At 37.1% G+C, this 24,016-nt stretch overlaps 1 protein-coding gene across 14 annotated transcripts in view; it reads left to right on the top strand.

Moving 5' to 3' along the window:
* Window positions 1–3,288: 3,288 nt before the first annotated feature.
* The window catches only part of LOC128867489 (myocyte-specific enhancer factor 2), a 205,278-nt gene continuing 184,550 nt past the window's right edge, over window positions 3,289–24,016 (top strand). For all 14 annotated transcript variants that reach the window (XM_054108723.1, XM_054108735.1, XM_054108737.1 and 11 more), the window contains exon 1: window positions 3,289–4,544. The gene's annotated coding sequence lies outside the window, so the exon portion shown is untranslated. The remainder of the gene's footprint in view (window positions 4,545–24,016) is intronic.

Consider the following 24,016-nt stretch of genomic DNA (forward strand, 5'->3'; position numbering starts at 1 on the left):
TTTTATAAGAGTAAAAAAATTTTCATTAGCACTAAAATCTTCTCAGAGTGACCTTTTTTAACTTTTTTTTGTTTAACAATATAGTTTGTTTTCTAACTTAAAGTTTCGGTAGCTTTAAATTAAAAAAAAGAAACAAACACGAAACTTAAAAATTTTTGCATTTTGGGTATAAAAAAGCTCTAAATTTATTGCGAAGAGCAAATGGTTGGCAATACTGCACAACTCAGCAAACGTGACGTCACGTACGCTGTGATGGGCACAATCTTCTTTCTATCATTCTTGATATTACATTATATTATATAATTGAATAAATAAATAATAATAATAATAAAATCGGACGAATCGTGTTGGGTGAAGCTGCCAGATAGTGCAAGGTAAATGTTTGCAAAACTTTAAAATTATATCGTGCAATTCCCAATGATGAATGTGACATTTGCATGGTACTTTGAAAGTTTGGTTTTTTACGCTAAGGCCAATTACTTGTCCCATTATTAATTGGTTTTGATTGATTTATATCATATTTTCATATGCAGGATTATCCCCAATTTTGAGCTTAATTTCTTAATTCTCAATGAGAGAAACACACTGTGCCAAATCACGAATAGTCGCGAAACGACTGGCAAGATGAATGCCAGAGTATAAAACAGAAGTTGCCAGAAAATACGAGTCGCCACATCAAGAAATTGCGATAGTTGTTAAGAACACGTAGAGAAACATAACAATTGGTGTACGAAGTGAATAAAATATCTTAAACAGAGCAAATTGAAATTTGAGTTGAATTGAGTTTTTTTAACAAAAAAAAATTGCAAAGTTGAGTCAACTTAGGATTCCGCAACTTAAGAAGGAGTTGGAACAGAGTGACCGTGTAAGAGGAATTCGACAAGGAGGCCAAGCGGAGGTCATCTGGGTATCATTAAAATGCTGGAGAAGAATAAGTGGCGGTTTTACTGGGCAAATTAAAGAGAATCAGTAGCCGAACAGATTTAAAATTGCGCGGAGTGGATGACAGCGAAAGGTCCAAAGGAGAGATGTCGTGGAAGATTACAGCAATACAACACGGGCTCACCATTTGAGCGGATGGCCCTGGATGTGGTGGCTCCGTTTCCAACTAGTCACTCCGGCAACAAATATAAGCTCGAGGAGGAGTTTTTTATAGCAGAAATACACTCGGAAGTTTGCCATTGCCTGCCTAGGAGCGACCGCTATTAGAAAAGCACTTCTCTATCATTTGATGATTTCCTTAAATTGAAAATTATAAGTGAAATTAGAAAAATGGAAGATTTGAAAAAACTGCTCCCTTGGCCCCTGTTACGTCAGCCAATCAGCTGATTCTTTCAAATTCGCTGAGAGCCGATTAACGGACTGATCTTGTCCATACCTCTGGAATTTTTTCACCATGATTGGACTTATGGTGCTCATATTCACCAACGCAACGCAGTCCCTTTCCGTTGCCCTTAGGATACACAAAATTGGCCAAAACTTATCCCGTAGAAAACAACTGCGTTCTTTTAGTTACATATTTACACAATACATCGGTATGTGTGTGTTTGTGTTTGCCATTAATATTTTGCATACACACTTTTTCACACATCCGCGTTATCGGTTTCAATTTTTAATTGTATAATATATATTTATAATAAACCAAAGCCAAAAACCAACAAATGCAAATAGTTCATTTATCTATAATTAACATTATTCAATTCAATTTTCAAAAATCGTGAAATAAAATCTACGATACTACGATACGGAAGGAAGGAATTTTTCATTTACATGGGGTTCTCATTAGTTTGATCGTAACAGCTGACAGGGGACTGCGTTTACGTCGGTCACTGTTTTCATTATTAGTTTCATCGTGTCAGCTGATACGGGCTTACGTTTACGTTGGTAAGTGTGAGCACCATTACTGTTCACTTCTCCTCAAAATGAAGTACCGCTTTACTCTCCTAATGCTTTCTTTCTCTCGGAAATTGTGTACGCGAACGCCAAAAGCTGATAACTATCCCGAACACAACTTATGTGGCGCATCAATGAACGAGATTTATACAAGATAATGCACATACGTGAATATTTTTTCAGATCCAAAAAAAGAAAGAAAAGAAAATCACCTGGATATGACCGAATTACTCCAAAGCTGCTAATTAATTACTCAATATTGCTGTTTTTTCATTACAAATACTTCTGATTATTAAAATTCGGATATAAAAATAAAATAAATAAATAATTGGCGCGTACACTTCTGTTCGGTGTTTGGTCGAGCCAAACACAATTTTGCTGTTTCATGCACGGAGATTCGAACCTACACACTCCTGAATAGTAGTCACTCACTACCCGCATAAATTATAATAATAATAACAAATTATAATCATAATAAATTATATATTTATATATAATTAGCGCTTACACGATTTGTGGGTGTTTGGCCGAGCTCCTCCTCCTATTTGTGGTGTGGGCCTTGATGTTGTTCCACAAACGAAGGGACCTACAGTTTTAAGCCGACTTCGAACGGCAGAAATACTCTCGGAGGCTTGCCATTGTCTGCTGCGGAGCGACCGTTATTAGAAACAACTTTTTCTATTATTTTGGTATTTCATGCACGAAGATTCGAACCTTCGCACTTCTAAATAGTAGTCATGCACTAACCATATAGCTACCACGGCTGCATAAATTAGATTAAGATTTAAAAGCTTACTGTTAGGCTTAAATTTACTTCGAAACGAATCAGTATATAAAACCATGTATTTGAAAGCAACAATTTCCTTTATATTCCACCATACGAAGGCTGGTGGTTTAAGTCACTTATTAAATACTCACTGAAAATTGGCGTTCTTGTACATAGTTACAGGAACCTCACCTGTATATTAAACTTCATTGCTCAGTATATACTAAACATTTTAGTGAGCATAGCAGGTATGGTAAATTGCGTACAGAGGGGCTAGACGGTTGGATTAGAGAACTTTCTAAGTTCTCTGGTTAAACGTCACCCATACATACAACTTATTATCTAAAAGCAAGCACATAGATTCAGTAGCTAACTCCGCGATTGCGAGCGTACTTTTTACGTTTGGCCGTAACATATGGATGTATGTGTGTGTATATGTATATATGCGAAAGGCGAAGTTCTTCGGATCTGTTTGCTATGTGCAAATATTTCCTCATTTTTTTTGAGAGGTGGGGCGATCAGCGGGTTGTAGTGTTCGTTTTAGTGGCCTCAACTTGATTCATTCGATTTGCTCTTAGTATCAAGCCCAGTAAGCGAGGTGAATTAGTTTTTTCAGTTACAATCGAAGTGAGCGCGTTTGCGGTTGTAATCACAGTGGCCTGGCCATCGTCGTCGTCATCAATTCGGCTATCGTATTCATGGTGCAACTAGGAATCTTTGATAATACATATTGCGCATACGTTTTTCATTACTCTTTTCAAGTGTATAGTGTTATTATATTTTATTATTTTGTTAAATGTGTCGTGAGTGAGTGCTCCCTCTTCCCCCATCGAGTTGTTGTTTTTGAGAAATCGAAAGAGAAACGACAACGACATTGATTTTCTTTGAGACGTATTGTTTTGCCAGTGCGCACTGAAATTCTGGAAGGGATAGAAATAAAGCTATAAAACGGTAAATTATATGTTGTAGAGGTGAAAATACGTAAAAATATAATGAGATTTGCAAAGGACGAGAATCGTAAATGAAAAGGCAGTGGGTGATATTTAAACGCGTTGAGATATGCGAGCGGAAGGAGAAGTGGATGGGGAAAAGTAGGTGGTGAAGCCAGCCGTATACGTCGTGAGCAGTAGTGGCGATAGCAGAATCAAAAGCAACGTGCTCTTGCCCTGGCAAATACTAGCAATTAGTGTGGTGTGTATATTAATGCCTCTCGCTTCTTTTCACCAAGTAGTGTGGTGAGTTTTTGGTCACGCAAAGCAACAAAAAAAAAAACATTAATAACATACTAACAGCTCAACAACAAAACGAGAACTATCAACATTATTGTGTTGATACCTTAAAACTGCAGGGGCAGTGGAGCTGGTAAAATTATAGAAGAGCGCGAATATCTTATCGTGTCCGCCTGCTGCTCTTTGCCCTGCGCTGAGCTGTTAATACCGGCCGTCGTTGCGTATCTTTGCTTTACGTTTCGTCGCGTATGAGTGTGTACTCACACGAATTTTAACAAATGGCAAGACATTTTTAAAACAACAACTGTTGAATTCCTCTGATTGGAAAATAAATAATAAATAAATCAAATCAAAGAGTTTGTACCTTTGGCTATGAATTAACATTTGAAAATCTAGAAAAGTTCATCATGCTCGACAATTGAAGAGGTGGAAATTGTTACAGTTTTTATTTGTGGTAAAATCGTAAATTAAGAAATTTTGATGTGTATTTTTGAAAGTTACAACATACGGGTTTAGCCTGTAATCATAATAAAAAAACCGTGTCATCTATTGAAGTCGAACCAATCCTTTCGGAGAAAAGTTGAAAAACTTAAAAATCGTTTTTACTTGACAAACTGCGGTAGTTTTCGCAGGAATTAATGAAGTAACAACTAAAGGTAAGTGACTGCCTGCCATAAATATTATTGCTACTATGCTAATGTACATAGTTACATACACATGTACATACAATATGTGCCCATCTCACAATTTAAGGCCATTGATTGGTATATTCTTTGCCCAGGCTTTGAAAGTGCCTTAAGTAGATACTTAGAGATAGAAATTGTGAATTTTTTAAAATATAATATTTTATGCTTTGGCATAAATGCAATGATTGTTGACTCTGTCGACAGAAAACGGAAGATTGCACATATTGCTATGTCGCTACCCGGTTAGCGGTGAATTTTACATAAATTGTAGAATTTGCTGATATTTTTTCATTTACTAACATTTTGCGTCTATATGAATTTAACCTGACTTTTAATTTTTGTTTACAAAAGCTAACTTTTTGGGCTCTCATCTTAGTTGTTTCACACACCTCGTGTCCAACTACGTCAGGGCGAGGGTACGCTCAAGCTGGTGACACTAGAGCAAAATCATTTACGTACATCGGTTTTGCTTTTGCAATTTGATATTTTTAATGTCAGAATGTAAACAAGCAAAGGAACAGGTCACTTTGAAGTTCCAAATACGAGAAGAAAAAAAGCAAATCAGCTGTTTTAGTGCCAGCACTTTGTATACATATAATCGCCTTCGATACCCTAATTTTCCACTTCAATCTTCGTAATCTTGCATTTCATCATTATTGGATTGCTGATTGAATTACGCAACCGATTAAAGAGCGATAATTAAATAGTAAGCCGATAACGAGGCAAATGGTTTAAAAATCATTTCTATGTTATTATGGTAAAATTTTATAAATTTAGAAAGAAATTATACTAAAAAAATGTTTACAAAAACAATTGGTTGCCAAGCGCAATTCAGGTTTGATCCAAAGGGTCCTTGCCTACTGAGATTCCACGTCTCGCGGAATAGGAATGTAAATAGCAAATGTTTGTTAACAGATATAAATTTGAATAGTTGGAAACCAGCGTTAATACCGTTAATAATGTGAGCCTGAAAACTTAATTCAGTTTTCAAATAGATTCTTTCGTAAAATTGATAGAATATGGGAAGAAAAAAGTTGTTTGTAACCAAAAATAACTAAGCAAAACTCGACAAAAATTCAGTTCTGTTCTGTTCAGGTAATTTTGTCAAATTTACTGATAGCCGAGTCGTAGTACTGGAGTCGGTGGTTCTCTAGTAGAGATAATGAACGGGTGTTATATACTGAGTACTTAATCTTGCAAAATCGGCAATTTCCACACTTGCCGTGATGAAGACAAAACCTTAGTTGTAAATGTTAGTTTAAATAGTTGTTCGATGTTCAAGGAAGTATACAAAAACGGCAGAGTGATATCATTTCTTGTAAAATTTGAAATCACAATTGGCCCATTGGGCGCGGTTAGTCCTTTTCATCGTTAAATAGCATGAATGTATTACATTTTACATATGTACATATGTATGTGTATGGTAGCTAGCAGCAACGACATGACAAACTTTGATCAAGAAATCTCGAATTTCGAACTCCATTAAGGAAATGCCAGCATGACAGAAGAAAATTCGAAAATAAATAATATTGCATTTACGCTAAGCTAATATATGGATGTACATATGTATACATGTATTTATTTGAAAGTCCATTGATATGAACGTACATATGTATGTATGTATGTATACGTATATCGTTCACCTGTTATTGCAGCCTAGACGCGCACAGGTTATTTAAGAACTGGCTTAAGCGTGCATAAAACTGTTAAATCAGCACACAACAGCCACCAACCGCCAACCGCCAACCAATAAACTACTTGTACATCCAATAAAAGCTATTGCTACCAGCAACAATGACAATACAGAAATGTCATTACACTGACGCACATACGAATGTATGTATGTATGTATGCACTTGAAGAATTGAAAAACGAAGCAGAATTTAGTTTAATGGAAACGACGTCAACGGCATAAAAACAAGTTGTTGTTGTTCAAGTCGTTCACTACGAAAATAATAAAGTCGACAATAAGTGGGCTCATTGGCGATCGTTGCCGCACAAAGCTACTTGAACACTTAAGATGAGTGTCGAACTGGGAAGAGGAGTAGAGTAGAGATGTGTTGCGGTCGCACATGCGCACAGAATAATGTTGCAATTGGCAAGAGAATAATGATGGCGAAGGCGATGCCGATGACAGCAGAGTTGGTTGGTGTTGGTAGCGATGACTAGCAAAATGAAAAGGAAGTTTCGAATGATGATGCGCGATGTTGGTCGTTAAGATGCAATGCACAAGTGGAAGAATTATTACAGAGTTGGACTTTGGATATGCCGTCAATATTGCGTGTATTTGAAGCTAACTAACTCCAGCCGTTGATCCTGTTGGTATTAGCCTTCCAAGTAAGTACGGAATGTACTACTCAGTGGCCGCTCTTTCCTGCCTTCGGTATAACAAAACTGTGAAAGTATACATACATACAAGCACATTTGTACGTCTGTATAATATTTATTATTCGTTTGAGATAAGCATACGACAAAATTTTCGACCCCTTGTCCCCGGGCCAAAACCACATCTGAGACATTTTCAAATATTTCAGATCCTAAGGATCAAGATAACGGTTGCACAGACAAAGGATATTTTATGAATAAGGACTGAAACCAAAATTTAGGCTTTTTAGGGAATTTTCCTCTAAGGTCCGGAACAGAATTGCAACGGGAAAGCTTGTCACGGGTTGATGGGTGATGATCAGCTGATCCACTTGAAAATTCGGCCGGTTAAACACAATTGCGACGGGCTGGTTTTCACATGACATTTTGTGGTTACAATAAAATGAATTTTATAGTGAAATATTTTCGTTTGCCACATTTGTGAAGCAACTCGTCAAAGCTCATTTAAAAAAAGAACTAATTTCTAAACTTATGATATTTTTCGGAGTTTCTTGTGCCAATCGGATAAATATTATGTGCTTGTTATTTCCCTGCTGTTGCTTGTAAACAAACAAATTGTCCTCCAACGATCAGAAAAGCAATCCTGTGGAGAAAATAAAAATTAATCGAATCATTTTGACGTCGTAAAAATAACCGACGGGAAGAAATCCGTCCACGCCGCTATTCTGTGCAATTTAACGCTATTAAATGTGTTCTAATTTTGACATCGTGAATCCACCCGTCAACCTGATACCCGCTGTCCGCTGGAATTTTGTTCAAGACTTATGCACAATTTCATGCCGATTCCGAACGACAGGCAGTAGAAATGCTCTCCGAAATGCCAGCTAAGGATAAGCCACTCTTAGAAAAGACTTGCTCTATCGTCTGATGTCTCATAAATAAATAGTTAATAGTAAATTTTATAATATCTCGGGAAAATTCCAAGTTATAACCTTATATCTACTTCCACCTTCCACTAGTTTCTATTAATTTAAGAGTCGATAGTGAAGAACCTGCTTTCTGTTTTGCTGATCCAAAATTCACATCCACACATACATACAATTGGGTTGTGATTGATTTGAATTGCGCGCCACATATATTTTTTATGCTGCTACCTATAAAATTTCGCACTCTTAATCAAGTTTTTACTCTGTTTGTGTTACACTTTGTTTTTGGGTTTTTCTTTTTGCCCATCACTCCTTTGAATAAACATACATTTATGCATGTAGAACGTAGTAATTATTTCTGAAGTGCAGCAACAGGTTTCTTTAGTACGTTGTTGGATATGCGCACTTGTAATTTTGTATGAAATCTCTTGTATACGCAAAGTTAGGCTATACTACAAGAGCCACCTCCGTACACAGCATTCGGATGCCTTCATTAAACTGAAACGAAATATCAGATAGTTCGGGTTTACGGCTTTGAGCTTAGTTGAGGAACTAAAGTGAAAGGTCCTAAGCGGAAGGGGGTTGGGATAAGGTTGATCCGGTGTGTTTTTAAGAATTTTTTTGGTGATACAGATCGACCAAATTTCCATGTAAAAGTGCAACAATTGAATAATATTTTCCTAAATTTTCAATGCGAACCGTAGGAAATCGGGTGAATGAGAGAGAATCATCTCTCCGAAAGGAGTCTCGAGAAACAAACAGAATTATCTGAAATAAAAAGATCAAAAGGCATTTGTTAAAGAATGGGTTTCTCGACGCATCCCAGGGAGATGTTTTTCCGATGAATGCATGAACATCGAATAATAGAAACAGTTTTTTCTAATAACGGTCGCCTCTCATGCAAATCTTTCTGCCGTTCAGAGTCATCTTAAGACTGTAGGTCCCTCCAACATCAAGACGCGCCCCAAAAATAAGGGAAGGAGCTCAGTCAAACATCTAACAGAAATGTGCGCGCCAAGTAGGTATTTATTTTGTATACATTTCTTTAAAAAAACAAAAGTAAGTTTGACAGAGTCAGCTGTTGATTTGACGTAATTCTGGGCGTGTGTTTACAACTGTTTTATTTTTATTCATTTCTATTATCTTCTTTATTTAAATTAACCTAACTTAACTTTTCTTTATTCTTTGCAAATCTTCTTAGTACTCTTATAGTTTCTTCATTATTCTGCAAGGCTCTTTTTATCTTTCAACCTGCGTAATCTTGCACCCGTTTTCAATGATCTTTTAGTTCCTGTAACTACAGATTGGTGTCCTTTACGCTCCTTTTAACTTGAAAGTCAAGTGTTCGTAATTTTACTCTTCTGGGCGTTTTAGTTGAGATTGTGACAAAAATATTTTATAAGGTATTTACTCCTCCTTATTCAGCTACTGCGGGATATATCCTTAACCCTTCTCTTCTCAAATCACATATCGTGACCAACTGAACCCAATCGGGCCATAAGACAATAAGACATTCCCGAACATTTTGACCACCATCCAGCTGATATTTTTTTTCAAAATCATTTTATTTTTACGCACTTAATATAAGGCGGCTGCCTTAGCCGAATGAATGGGTTAGGCTTCGAAACCCATCATGGGCATAAAACACTAAGTGGTAGAAAAGGAGGAGGAGCTCGGCCAAACACATAAAAAGGGTGTGCGCGTCAATTATATATGGGAAAGTGTCTAACCAGTTCAAGACCAAAATAGGAATTTATTATCATTCAAAAATATTATTTGAAACTCTTTAAAAGTGCATAAATTACTAATGAGCTTGCGAAGAAGCAGCAAAGCCAGTCAGAGAAATACATAAATACAAAAGAAGAAATAGCGAATTAATGTAGGAACTAGTATATAAGTATAAAAGTAGATGTGTAAACATTGTAGGAACAGCAAGTCGTCTCTACGCTTTGGCTAACCTTGTCGTAGTTCAAACACCCTATAGCAAGAGCCAGTTTGTTTGCTGAACCGGCCATCGTCGAGCAGTTAAATGTCGAGCTGATGCTTTGAGAACTGAATGTCATGGACGCAGAAATGTTATGGAAATACTGGCGAGCAACGTAACTGACTGCACGTGAATTTTATATATGATCCGCGTTTTAAGCTAAGTTTAAGCCATTGAATATATAAATGCACACATAAATTTACAAATGCGCGCATATATAAGGTTAGTTGTGAAAATAACTATCTGTGCAATGCTGCCAATGAATGAGAGCAAAAGATGTAATAATTAATTGTCGCGTCCAGTGTTGGTATTCTATGCGTATTGCTCGACTAAGTGAAATAGTTAGCCTGTGCATTCGCCATCTTTGTGTCGTTGATCAACAGCAGGCAGCTGTCACAGGTATCTGCCAGCTGATGCTCACACAGCCATCAAAGTGGCTCAAACCGGTGCAGATCGGTTATTGAATGCGGCGCTGATCATACAAACAATTTAATGTGCAGATAATTTAAATATTTTTGCACTTTTTGGGAGGTAGAGTGTGAGAGCAAATGATAAAGTAGAAAATTGCGGCCCATGTTCCCACAAGTTTCTCTAGGCACACACACGCCCACATATGCATTATGGTTTGCGGAATCATGAGATAAAGTGAGATGGAAAATTGTAAACGCTGGATACGTTTTGACCTCCGTTGATTCGGTGCTCGCTAGCTGATGGCGGTTGATACCGCTGCCAACTTGCGAGCTAAATTTAATTTTGCATTAAAAATCTGTGGCATTTATTGTCAGCGTTTATTTGACGTTGGATGCGATGACAAAAAAGTAATTCATCTGTGCTGTTGATGTCTTAATATGAGATTTTTTATGCCTTTTCTGATGTTGGTGTGTTACTCCACACTTTCCAATGAGGGGTAAGTGTCCTGAAAATAATATGACTACTTAAAAGATATCTCAACATATGAATATTAGCATATTTATACATATATTCAAGTATTAATGCAGCAGGCAGTCGGTTCTGCGTTACCGGAATGACCCGGGGAATGTTTATGCTGCTACAACAACAACATATACGTATGTACGTTTCTCAGATAGTGTCTTCATATTAGGTACGTCCTCTACTTGTCGTTTGAGGCTCGGTTCACCATTACTTCTGTAGCGCACTCTTCAAGATTGTGTTTCCTAATGCAGTTCTTGGCTGCATATACATCCGGGTAGTTTGGATAACGAAGGCCAGTCCAAAATCGCAAAATTGCGGTGTGAAAACGTTGAAAGCAATATTTTTCTAATGATTTAATTGCTGTTTTATTTGAGTGCGTAAGGTGGTCAAGCGTGTTTAGGTAAATCTGCCATGAAAAGTGGGCCGCTTCATTTGTGGAACAGCAATGCACCTATTTGTAATATTATAATGAAGAGACATGATTCCAAAATCGGATTTCTCTGCAACTCTCTCTTCTCTCTAACTCTGTTCTCTACTAAAAAATAAATTGAAAAAACTGTGCAACGCGTTTAGTGCGCAAAAGTTGGTATATCCTAACCCATCAGATGTTTTTATAATTTTCATTGGCTAAAAAAATAACTAAGCAAATTAGTAAAAATAATTCCAAGTTTGCTACTTAAGATTTGAGATAGATCAGTAAGAATAAATATTTATAAGCAAAAATGGCTTTATTGCCACGAAGATTAATAAATTTTTGCATGCGCTTTAATCAATTTCCGAAGCATTTTTTCGCTACGCTCGAGGTAACTCCAAATCGTGTAATTTGCCCTAATTGAAACACGTTTACATAGAATTAAATTTTTAATCTGCGGAAATAATGAGAAATCATTGGGTGCCGACTTAAGAAGGCTGGTGAGATTCAACAGGGATGTTGGATAGTTCAAGGGGCTATAGTTTAGGTAAATGCGGCATCACAATTTGATTTCCATCTTTGTGCTTAATGCACCGCTGAATCGAGTGGTTACCATCTCGACCTAATCGAGCCACCATATCTCAAAACTTGAGTGGCAACCCTCGTATTATTATGCACTTTAACTTAAATGAAATTCGCTAAACCTTTCATAGTACTAGTCTGTCAGCAAGTATTCCGATCTATTAGCAAGTTCTGGTTGCTATAAGTGAAAGGTCTAGGTAAGGAAAAGTGTACTTGATGATAAGACTGATATATATATGAATGTATTTATTCGCAAATGGAGCGCGTCAATATTATCAGCTAAAGGGTAGCTTCATGCTTCCGTTCGATGAACTGTCTGCAGGTGTATGCTTATAGGCATATTTTGGTACCAAATCTCCAGTTGCCAATCAGTGTCAATATCACCAATTATTTGATTGATCCATGCTCAAATGTTATTGCAGTTTTACCCCTATAACTTTACACGAATACCATTTGAATGTTATGATGACACATCCGCTTGAAAGGCATACTAAAAGAGACGAATCGTTTGTAAAGTAATCCAGCTGCGAATATTCCCACCGGTTTCAGTTGTCAATGGCATTAGGAAACGCTACTGCAAAAAACTATTGAATTCTATTAGTACTTAAGTTCTATAAGTACTTAAGCGTTAAGAATTAAGAACTCAATCATATTATTATTTATTAATAATACGATACTCGCCGTTACCAACGTGCGAAGGTGTAAAAATCTTTCGTAGAATCTTTCTCTTAAACACTACCTACACCTTACATACGCCAAGTCAGTAGGTTAAATTCCTTCCTATCTAGACATATTCAACATATGTCCGGCAGGTAAAGGCACCGCGCACGACACTAACCACCTATTCACATGTCGATCACATGTCGGCGATCTCTAATTTTTAACTTTAATTTAAATAATAGTATACAAATAAGTAAATAAAATTAACTAAGGCCTTTATTTTTACCATTTATTCATTTGCGAAAGCCGTACTTATTTAGTGATCAAATCTATTGAAGTGCGCGGGGTGTTTTATATCAATTGACGGAGCTATGATTCCAAGTTCGGACACATTTCCCTAATAAAAGGCTCGTACTAGAGCTATGCTTGACGAAACTCTGAGCGTTATTTTAAATCTACAGCCTCTAGGCTCTAGGACCGTTTCTGATCACTGAGGGTGGTTTTATCTCGAATATTACTGAACCTTATAAGAATATTGATTTTCATATGTGAATCTATGATCCCGACCTATCACACCTCGGATTTATTGTAGGATGTCTCCTGTTTTGCCAGTTCATCAGTTTTCTCATTTCCTTCTATGTTCCTATGGCCCGGTACCCAGATGCGACTGATGTCTGTCGTGCGCGTTAAAGCATTAAAGCATATTCTTTGCATTGTTTGGCGATTTTTGAATTGGTTATACCTAGGTGTCTTTAAAGATATGATGGCTGCTTGACTATCTGAAAAAGTACATACTTCCGATAGTTGATGTGGATAATTTCTAATTATCCTGCAAGCGTCTAAGTTGGTTTTGTCCTATAATTGGCGAGACCTTGAGCTTGATGTCGCCTTCCAAAAGCAGACGACTTTTACGAGTAGATTTTTCAAAGCAGAAATGCACTGCGAGGTTTGCAATGAACAACAACTTTTTGTATCATTTGATATGCTCCTATTTTACTCATGCCATCGAACATGACCAGGCGAATGGTAGGCGCGCACGGCCACCCAATTGACATCCATACGTAACTGCATGCAATCTCGGCATAAATTCATTTCTGCCTATCTGCTTTTGTTTTGTTTACACGTATCGTGTTCTTTCCAAATGTTTAAAATTAATTTTGAACAATTTCTGTGTTCGGCTCCTTCCAACGCCACCTAAAGCAGCCAATCAACTTTGTACGTAAGTGAATATGTACGTACATGTGCGTGTAAGTATGCCTGTTTCGATCAAGATTTGTTTAACTCAAAAGCAATAGCTTAATTGATAATAAATGCAGCGTAACAAAGTGATTTTAAATGGTCTAATGAATATGTGAAAATACTTGTAAAGTGAAAAGGAAAAGTCGAATAAATGCCGCAAGGAAAGCAAAGAGGAAAAATTCCACAGCATTATTAAAAAAGCTTAATGAAAGCGTTCTAGCAAATTCAGTTATGCGTCACGCAAACAAACAACAGCAACAATTGCAAATAATACTAACAAAATATGATGTAAAACCTCTCTCACTCCCTAGTGCTAACCGCCCAATATCAGCTCTTTTTTCGATGGTGTTGTAGCAATTGCATTTTATCTACTGTGGGCGAATGGAGCACAAAAATGAACGCTAAAAGAGTTTTACGAATTTGAGCAGCAAAATAAAATAAAACGTCAACACATGCACTACGTGCACACATACACATGTACGAGTATATAACTATCATACATTCGAATTCAACACAGCACAATTTTAGAGATACATTAATGGTTTGGTTTGGTTGGTGAATTGGCGATACGCAAAATTGTTTTAAGAGAGAGGGAGAGTTTCCAACAGGTAATGTAGGAGGTGGGAGAGGGGGTTGTTGTTTTCTTTATTGAGCTGGTTCTTGCTCTCTATATTTCGCAGTAGTAACAACTGGCATGTGCTCGTTTAAAATACACGCATGCTTTTCGAAAATGTGCTCTTTCATTAAATTCATGAATTCACCACACCACACGAACCACTTGTTGATTTTTAGTGGGCAAAGTTAACACGGAACTGCTTTGGAGTGCCATTTCGATGAGAAAGTAAACACCTTCTTTTATTAAACATATGAATGTACATCTGTCTAAACTGATTTTATGTATTATAGCTATACATGGACGAAGTGATACGAATTAAAGTTCAGTGGCTTCGTTGGCTAGGTCAGGTTTTTTTGGGGGGCCTATAGTTTTAAATCGACTCTGAACGGCAGATGTTTTTTTTGTGAGGAGCTTTTAAGTGGTAGAAATACCCAGGGGCGACCGTTATTAGAAACAGTTTTTCTTTATTTGATGTACGGAGTACGCAGATTCGAACCTATGCGGCCCCCTCGGTAGTTAATTTGGAGCTTGGTGTAGGCTGGATCTTTCAGCAATATAACGATACAAAATACGTCAAATTTTTTGTTTGCACTAAGTCAATTAAAAACCCCACCGCAATGGGCTCATAGTGAAAGCCTGCAAAGTTGACAAATTTAGTTATCTCGATGCCACGTCGGCTTCAAGCGGCTACTGATGCTAACGGTGGACCAACTAATTACAGAAAAAGCAACAGTATCTGGGATTAACACTAAATTTACCAGACCAGTCAAAATGACAAATGCCTGGCAATTTAAATTCAAAATTCTTGCCGCATGTAACATTTTCTCTCCGTAATGATATCATGGCTTTTGTAGCTAAAGAATCAGTTTTATGAACTTTATATTAATTTATATATTTTCGTAATAAATATATTTTTTGTTATTGACACTTATACCAGTACCAGTCAATATGATTGCGTACCATGATTTTGATGCAAGACGTGTAGCGGCTCTTTGCTTCAACTTATTTTTCATGGTTTAACTTGACATGAAAATAATAATAGTAAACAAGCGTTAATACCCGGTAAAGTGACTTGTGTTTTCACCATTACGCAGTGAGGCACTCTGCCTCGATTTTTACCATCAAGCTTTCTACTGAGAAATAAACGCTGAGAGCATAAGAACGCAATATATGTATGTGCTACTACTTTCTACTATCCCTATCTGCTACGGCGGCGGCAATCCCTTCATTGTTTTTCACCTTCAACACTTGCATGTATGTACGCACAAAACAGCGATGGGACAAACGCAGAGTGGTAACAAAATAACATATCTCTGTATTTGTATGTACATTTACGTATGTATTCCTATTGAGCCCTACAACTGCTTTTATGGTTACTAACTGGGCATTGTTGTTGTTAATCGCGTGTTATTGCCAATGCCAACGTCAGCAACGCAGTCGACGCCAGCGTCGACGCTCATCACTGATTGCTTCCCACAGTAACCAACTAACCACTTTGCCGCCTTGCTGTTGCCTTTGCCTTATACTTATCAAGGTCGCCGCTGGATGTCGCCAGTTTCGTTTTGGTTCTGCATACATACACATGTACATATTTTTGCCATTTTATGCATTTTCCTTTCCTGTCGTCAGTTTTGTTACATATGTAGTTGTTGCTGTGCATGTACGTAACTTGTTTTTCTCTCTAGTATTTTTGCCTTCCTTCTTCATACTCGTACAAGTTCCTTCTGCATTGAAGCTTTTCCCTTCGATTCGAAGCATTGTTTGGTGGTGGTAACAGTTTGTTTCCCCACTTCATGATGTGCATTCCTATTGTTGCTGTTGCATTTATTTATAATCGTTTGAACTATTTTTAGCCTTAAATTTTTTCTTTGATTCCCACTTTTTTGAATTATTTCAAGTTTCGTTAGTTGCTTGACCAGTCGCTTGGTCGCTTGCTGGCTTGACTATATTAGTTGGCCACTCAGCTCTAGCGGCCTATCTGCCTCAATATTTTGTTTTATTTTATTTGGTTTCCATGTTTTCCAGGCTTTAATGTTTCAATGTTTTGTTGCTTTCGTTTTTTCCAACATTGTTGCAAAATTAATTGCAATAACTCTCGCCCATTACTGATATATGTGCGTGTGTGTATATTTGCCTATGGATATATGTATGTATTTGTCTAGATATGCGATTTTCTACACTTTTATGATGCGAGTTCTACGAACTAAAATCACAGCACTTAACTTTCTCAATTTCATTTTGTGAGCACTTCATTCCCATTCCAAGGCGATTCTGCAGGGTTCAAGGTGGATGCAGGAGACCGAAGGCACCACTTTCGGGGTGTAAAGTGATTTAAGAGCTGCCTTATAATTTTACGGAACGGCGAGAACTGTTACTTACATGCCCATTACGCTTCAATTGTTCTACTTTTTACTAGGATTTGAAAGATGAAAATTTTAGTGTATAAGTACATATGTACGTACATACTCGTATACATAAATATTTTTCCTAAAAATTTTTAAATAAATTATTTATACTTTGATAAAGGAAATTAAAAAATCGTTGAAATTTAAAAAAAAAGTTGAGTATCTCTTCTCTTCAGAGCAGAATTAGGTTAAGTGATTTGTAAGAGGCACCAGTACACATACATATTTATATGCATATGCACATACACACATATATAAGTATATACTTTTATGAACGCCATTTGTCTATGCGGATTTTCTTCTATAATAAATATCTTTTGTTTTAAAGTCAATAAGTCCTGATCTATCATAGAAAAATTTTGTATTTTACTTAACTTTTATAAAATGGTTACTCAGGCTATAGCTATGAATGATTGATGGATTAAATATTTCGAGAAAAGTAAACAATTTAGTGCTTTACCCAAAAAAACGCTAAGTTGAGTTAAGATGTTGTTTATGAAAAGTATACAGATCTGAACCTTTTGTCATCTGCTTACCATAAAAATAAAAAAAAAAACTTACACAAAATAAGGCCCTAAAACCGGTTTAGTGCCTTTTGAGTTCATCTTTCAATTAAATAATTCACGGCGTAGAAAGTGTTAAAACGCGTTCACTTTACAAAAATATGCATATTATGTGGTAATAATCCAAATATAAGCTCTTTACAATTTATATCCGTACATATGTAAATATAAGTGTAAGATGACCAAAATATTTGGTTAGTGGAAAAAAGTTTATAATTTGAACGATATTTAAACAGCCTGAGTTGGATCGCAATAGGGTTGGCGATGGCGATTGGCCGTTCCACTACCAGACTACTGCAGCGCTTTCAGCCAGGAAAGGTACTACTCTTCAACTGCTTAGTGATACAAGTAGCATTGGGATACCTATGGCCACGAGCCAACTAATAAGTACAAGCAAAATTATCAAAGAGGCCAATAGGTAATGGAGAGATGAAGGCACTTGCGTAGCAGCTAGGCTACTGCGGCCACAAATAAATAAGAAAAAGACAAAGGCACTGCTTAGCTTTTCAAGAGAGGATATCTCGAAGGCCGTGCTGGTGTAACCGGTCACTAGCTATTTGGAAGGCATTCCTTGAGACTAGGAGTTTTCTCCCATGAGTATTGTAAAAGTAGTAAAGATGAGGAAGAGGAAGAAAACTCAACTGTTCAGCCAGCAAAAATCAGAGCAGGTTTTCTAGGTAAATACTTTTTCAATTCTTTTACGGTACTGTATAGCGTGGGACTGAACCAATCCTGCGCTTCATAAGGGCGTCAAAATAATTTCACGAAGAAAATTAAATGAGGTTTCCGTGTTTTACAGTGGTATCACAAAGTAAGGAAGGTCTAAGTGAGTTGGTCCAACTACCGCTATAAACTAATATAACATAACCTGAATCGCAATTGAACGTGATCTAAATTCGCCTCTTTGTATGTTCTTTCGCGTTAATCCTCATATACACGTTTCATACATCAGCTTAAAGGTGTTTAAAAAATATTAGCTTGGTTTTAAAGTTTTTACTGTAGCTAAATAGTTCTTCGGGTAGCACCTATAGGTTAAGGAGTCTAGAATGGGCTGTCAATAGTTGACGGTGTTATTTTGAGTGCTGAACTTCAACGGTATAAGACTTATATCAGAAAATGTAGCTGCTTCTAAAGATACTTCTTTGTTTTCCACTTTTCCCATTTACTGACTTTATCATTATAACCTTGAAAAAGGGAACTACATTGGATATGGACGGACCCAAGAGTAAAGAAAAGTAACCATTCATAAAGTCAAAAAACGCTAGTGCCTGCGGACTACTTAAAGCTGATATGATTTAAAAAGGTGATTTTAAACAGGTAACTGAACTCAATGTTGCAGAAAAAATTGTTTCGGTCGAATCAAGAAAAATAGAATTCGAGCTTCAATTTGAAGCATGAACCACACTCACGTAGTTTGGGTTGAGCTGATTACTGAGGCTTACGTAGAGTTATTGTAACGAATAAGCAAGTGGCTGATGAATTTTGCTACATTAAGATACTCAAATAACTTTTTTTTAGTGTATGGAATTCATTTATTTTTTTTCAAGTTGAAGGTCATTAAATTTTATTAAATGTAGCTTAACTAGTTTTAAAAATAATTGAATTTAAATGCCCCCCATGCTCGTTGACACAAGTGCGGCATCTTAGTAAAAAGTTGTTCATTGCTGCTTTGAGAGTTGCGACAGGAATAGCCGCAATTGTTGCCCGAATGGATTGTTTTAGTTCATCCAAATTTGTTGGCTTTGTTTTATAAACTTCTTGTTTACATAAACCCCACAAGAAAAAGTCAGGTGCAGTAAGGTCAGGCGACCTGGGGGGCCAACGAAATTCGGAGTTTCTTGAAATCAGTTTATTGGGAAATTTTCGTCGCAACTCTGTCATAACAGTCTGGGCTATGTGAGACGTTGCCCCATCTTGTTGAAACCACACAGAGTTGAAAGGAATTCTCTTTTGGCGTAGTTCTGGATAGAAAAATTCTTTCAGCATTTTCAAATAACGGTCTTAAGTAACCGTAACGGTGTGACCATTTTCTTCAAAAAAATAAGGCCCGACAATACAGCGTGAAGAAACCGCACACCACACTGTCACGCGAAGAGGATGCAATTCCGTCTTGTGGAGTATCTGTGGGTTAGAAGTACTCCATATTCGACAATTTTGTTTGTTCACATTGCCGTTTAAATCGAAATGGGCCTCATCAGACATGAAAAGGCAGTTTAACATGTTTTGGTCTTCTTCCACCATTTGCAGGATCTTCTGGCAAAATTCAAAGCGAATCGGCAAGTCTGCTGCATTCAGTTTGTTAACCATTTGAATTTTGTAGGGAAAGAAGTCTAAATCTTTGTGCATTATTGTTTGCAAAGACTGTCGGCTGACACCAAGTTGAGCAGATAAGCTTCTTGTTGAAACCCTTGGATTGCTTTGTATAGCTGCAGCTACAGCAGCGATCGTTTCCTCCGTCCGAACGGGTGGGTTTCGATGATAAGGCCTTCTTGCGACTGTTCCTTGCTCAGCAAAATTATTCACCAGTCTCATTATGGTCCATCTGCTCGGGGGATCGCCGCCAAACATCCGCCTGTACTCTCTCTGTACCAAAACTACGGACTCCAGTGCGTGATAGCGGCGGACTATACAAATTCTTGTTTGCGTGTCCCAGTTATCCATTTTAATAAATTTTAAAGATCAATCTGCAAATTAAAACAAAAATGGAACAGATAACTTAAAAAGAAAAAAGTTATTCAATTTGTTTTTGGTAGCGGCTTTCATCAGCCACCCTGTATGGCTTGAGATGGGGTAGCAAATAGACTACTGCTTTGTTTTCCGCACAGTTGTTTAATGAATTACATTTATGTATATGGAAAGTTTTCTAAAATACTAGACGAAATTTCTATTTTAATTCTTCGATTGCCGCGATAACGGCATACGCGATTTTGGTCGAGTTTAACAAAGCGCGCCAGTCGTTTCTTTCTCGTGCTAACTGGCAGCAGTTGGACTCACCAAGTGAAGGAGGCGTTCCTCTACCTCTGCAACCATAAGTTGGTACCGCATCGAATACTTTTAGAGCCGAAACGTTTGTATCTATTCGGACGACATGCCCCAACCATCGAAGTCACTAGATCTACATCTATAAAGCTCATACAGCTCATTGTTTCTATAGTCCCCGTCACCAAGGTGCAAAGGTTCAAAAATCTTCCACAGAATCTATTTTAATTGCCCTGTGAAAATTGAATTTCAATTTCCCACAACATTTTCTTAAGAGGTATGCAATATTTCTTCATTTCATTTTCTACAAAACCTCCAATCTAATTTTTTTAACTGACACCTTCCAAACTGCAAATTTTGTGCTAATCCGAGCTTTGCCCTGAGTAGGTTTAAATTTTTGGCAATACTCATGCAGTAGAAACAAAAATTTCTTCTTCGAGTATATTTGCATTCGTCTGCGATAAGAGCAATTTGCCGCCGAATATCGCTAACCTGTCACCAGCAACTAATACACTCGTATGTATGGGTAATTGAAATATAGCAGTGCAGCAGCAATCTCACCGGTGGCTCCGTATCATAACTTCTACACTGTTCCAATGACAATGAATTATCTCAAACACAACAACAATGCCAATGTCAGAGAATAAGCAGCAACACAACGACAAATTGTTTGTCCAGTGTTTCAACGACGTTTCGGTTGCATGTCGGCGCTGCTGTGCACTCGTGTGTGTGGATGCACTGACGCGTCGTCCATGGGCCATGGTACTGGACGGTCGGTTGGTCGTTTGTTCGCTTCGCATTTGTGGTCTATAAATAACTGATTGTTTATTAGAAGTGTCTAAAAATAGAGCGCGCAATAAAAATTCAGTGTGACTATGTGTGTTTGTATGTATGTTTGAGCAGTTGTACGCTTTGACATATGCAACAAGTTAAATGTAATAAAATTTAACAAAACTAAGAGCAACAGCAACAAAGATAATCATATTTTAACAACAATAGGACAGTGTCCAGTAGCATTGCTTGAGCAGAACGGGCTTGGGTGCTCATGCACCGTGCGTTTCAAAATAATAGATGTCGGCTATTGTTTTCCAAGGAACTTGAGAATAGTTTGCTAGAGATGATTCTCAGAATTTATTTCAGTTTATATTATATAGATAGAGAGAGAGATATTTATATAGAAAGAGAGAGAGCGAGAGAAATTTTTTATAAAAATATTTGAAGTGTAGCTCTTTGTATTAAAAGAGGTTTAAAATGTTGGTCTGGGTTACCCCCCAGGATTACAAGGTTTGGCCATCCGAAGCAAAATACATTACAAAATGTAGAAGTGTGGCCAACATCAGGCCGTTAACCGGCTCTCAGCAGTTTTGAAGGAATCAGCTGATGTGCTGACGCAGCCGAGTATGTTTACGACAGCGATTTGTTTACGACAAACATGAGATTTTTTGGGGATATGCGAAAGAAATCAGCCAATGACACTTCGTTGCCGTCTGAACAACGACTGATTCGACGATTGCGGGAATACGTGTGAAATCATTGTGTAAATTTCGGGTGACGATAAGATTGCGTTAGTGGTATACGAAAACAGGTCAACACAGTTTTCACTCATGTTGCTTCTTTGCTATCTGAACAACGTCGAATTCCCAAGTGACGTGGCAGCCGAAGTTGCCCTCACAAAAGTAAAAGAGCAAACCTTATAAATCTATCCTTCTTATGAACAACGACTGAATCGACGAGTTTGTGAATGCGTGTGAAATGAGCGGGCTGAAGTCTGCTGCCGAATCCACGCTGACGAGGTGGTCGAAGGAACTCTCACAGTTTTGCTTCGGATGGTCAAACCTTGTACTCTATCATACTTGACGCCAACAAAGTAGCATGATCGTTGGGTGCGTTGATACTTCTCATATAGCCCGTTTTTCAAAAACATACAAAATTGGATAGAAAAGGGAAATTGCCCAAACTCTAACTTGGTAATGACCTCCGGAGTCCCTATAGGACTGTATCGAAGTTTTGGTGAAGGGGCTTGGCAACGCATAGAAATTTTAAATGCATGGCTAGTTTAACACTTAAACGACCGCTGACGAGATTTCTCATGTTTCAGTGCCGAAACGTAAAATACCGGCAACGAGATGTCTTGTTTTTATCTATTTTCTCTGAAAATTATCTGTTCTAATGATAACTGCTAAATATTACAAAATATTGCACGACTTCAGGATTTAGTGCGTATATATTTATACATCTTGACCCGATTAAGATGGCTGGGTAATATGACAAGACGGTACGACGGTGGAAGTGGAAGACTGAGAACAAGATGAGTCGACGAACTAGAGGAGGACATCAATAAACTTGACGTAAGAAATAGGGGAAAAAGTCGTAGGCGATCGAGATGGATGGAGGTCTCATGCGCAGGAGACTAAAGCTCACACAGAGCTGTAGTACCAAAAGATGATGATAATGATACATCTTGAGCGTGCTGTGAACTGTTTGGTATTCTCTTAATAATTTCAATTCAAATAAAATTAAAATCCCTTGAATAATCTCAAAACAAAAAAACACTAATTTATGTGAAAGCAATCCTTGTCTCGGTTGAAAAAAATCCAACACGGGCATGTCGAGTATGTGCAACCCATATAAAAGGCGCGAAACAAAGTACGAGTATATTTGCTGTACCTTTCCATAAAGGAACTTGCTTTCAAAGATATCATATCCTGAGAATTATTAAAGTTATTTTAAAAGCTACATCTACATATATATATTTTTTTTAATTTCCCATCGCCTGTCTTAGAGTAAACCTACGAGAAATAAGCATTGAGGTAGTAAATAAAAATTACAAATATGATTGAAATATGTAGGTCAGCCTCTATAAGTAACTGAAATAGTCCAGAATATTTCAACAAGCAAATTCATCAACTATCATTTCTTTAACTAAATCATCCAGTTCCAAAATCTGTTTACCTGGTTGATGCCTGATAATTAGCGAAAGAAGGATCAGATGATGAAAGTAGAGGCAACTTATTTTTCGTTTTTAATTTGCAAGCGCTGTATTTTATAATGTTATTTTGCTTCAGTGCATTCCTTTAGAATCATTTCGCAAACAAAATAATTTTTCTCTAAATTGTTAAGAAAATATTAAAAACACCTTTCATATATACGCCATTGAAACGCATGACAAATTTCATCACTAAAGTTTTTCCAAGACAAGATATTACTTTTGGGTGAAAGAAAGTGTGGATTTACTTGGTTCGACTTTTTCCTTGAAATTGCATCATTCAACTTTTGAATCGTACTTAAATACATAGTTCAACCTTCACTCAGTCAGTTCCTGCGGCTCTATTATCATTATTAATTAAAGCAAATCCTCTCGTTATTTGTACTTCGCCATAGATGATAATCAGTGTAAAAAGCACAGGTACTTTTGAAAGGCACTGTAAATGTGCGCACAAATATGTACATACATATGTATGTGTGTATAAGAGTATATGCATGTGTATAAGTAGAAATGGAGGCAAAGATAAAAGCAAGGAGACAACAGTTCTATAACAACAACATTTGTTGAAACTTTTCTACAAAATAAAATGGGTACACTGAACTGGATTAACTAGACGCCAGAATATGCTTCATACTTGTAGTACATATGAATGCACACACATCCATATGCACATATTTTAGGTCCAGTTTGCTCACTGCGCAACTGAAGCTGTTGATGATAGACTTAAGGGGACCCGGTGGTCTAGAAATTTCAAAAAATCGATTTTTTGTTTTTTCGATATTTCGAAAGTATGTTTCTTAAAAATATACTGTGAAATTTTTTTGCGGAAATG

Source organism: Anastrepha ludens, chromosome 6 (genome assembly GCF_028408465.1).
Source record: "Anastrepha ludens isolate Willacy chromosome 6, idAnaLude1.1, whole genome shotgun sequence".
NCBI classification, from domain to species: domain Eukaryota; kingdom Metazoa; phylum Arthropoda; class Insecta; order Diptera; family Tephritidae; genus Anastrepha; species Anastrepha ludens.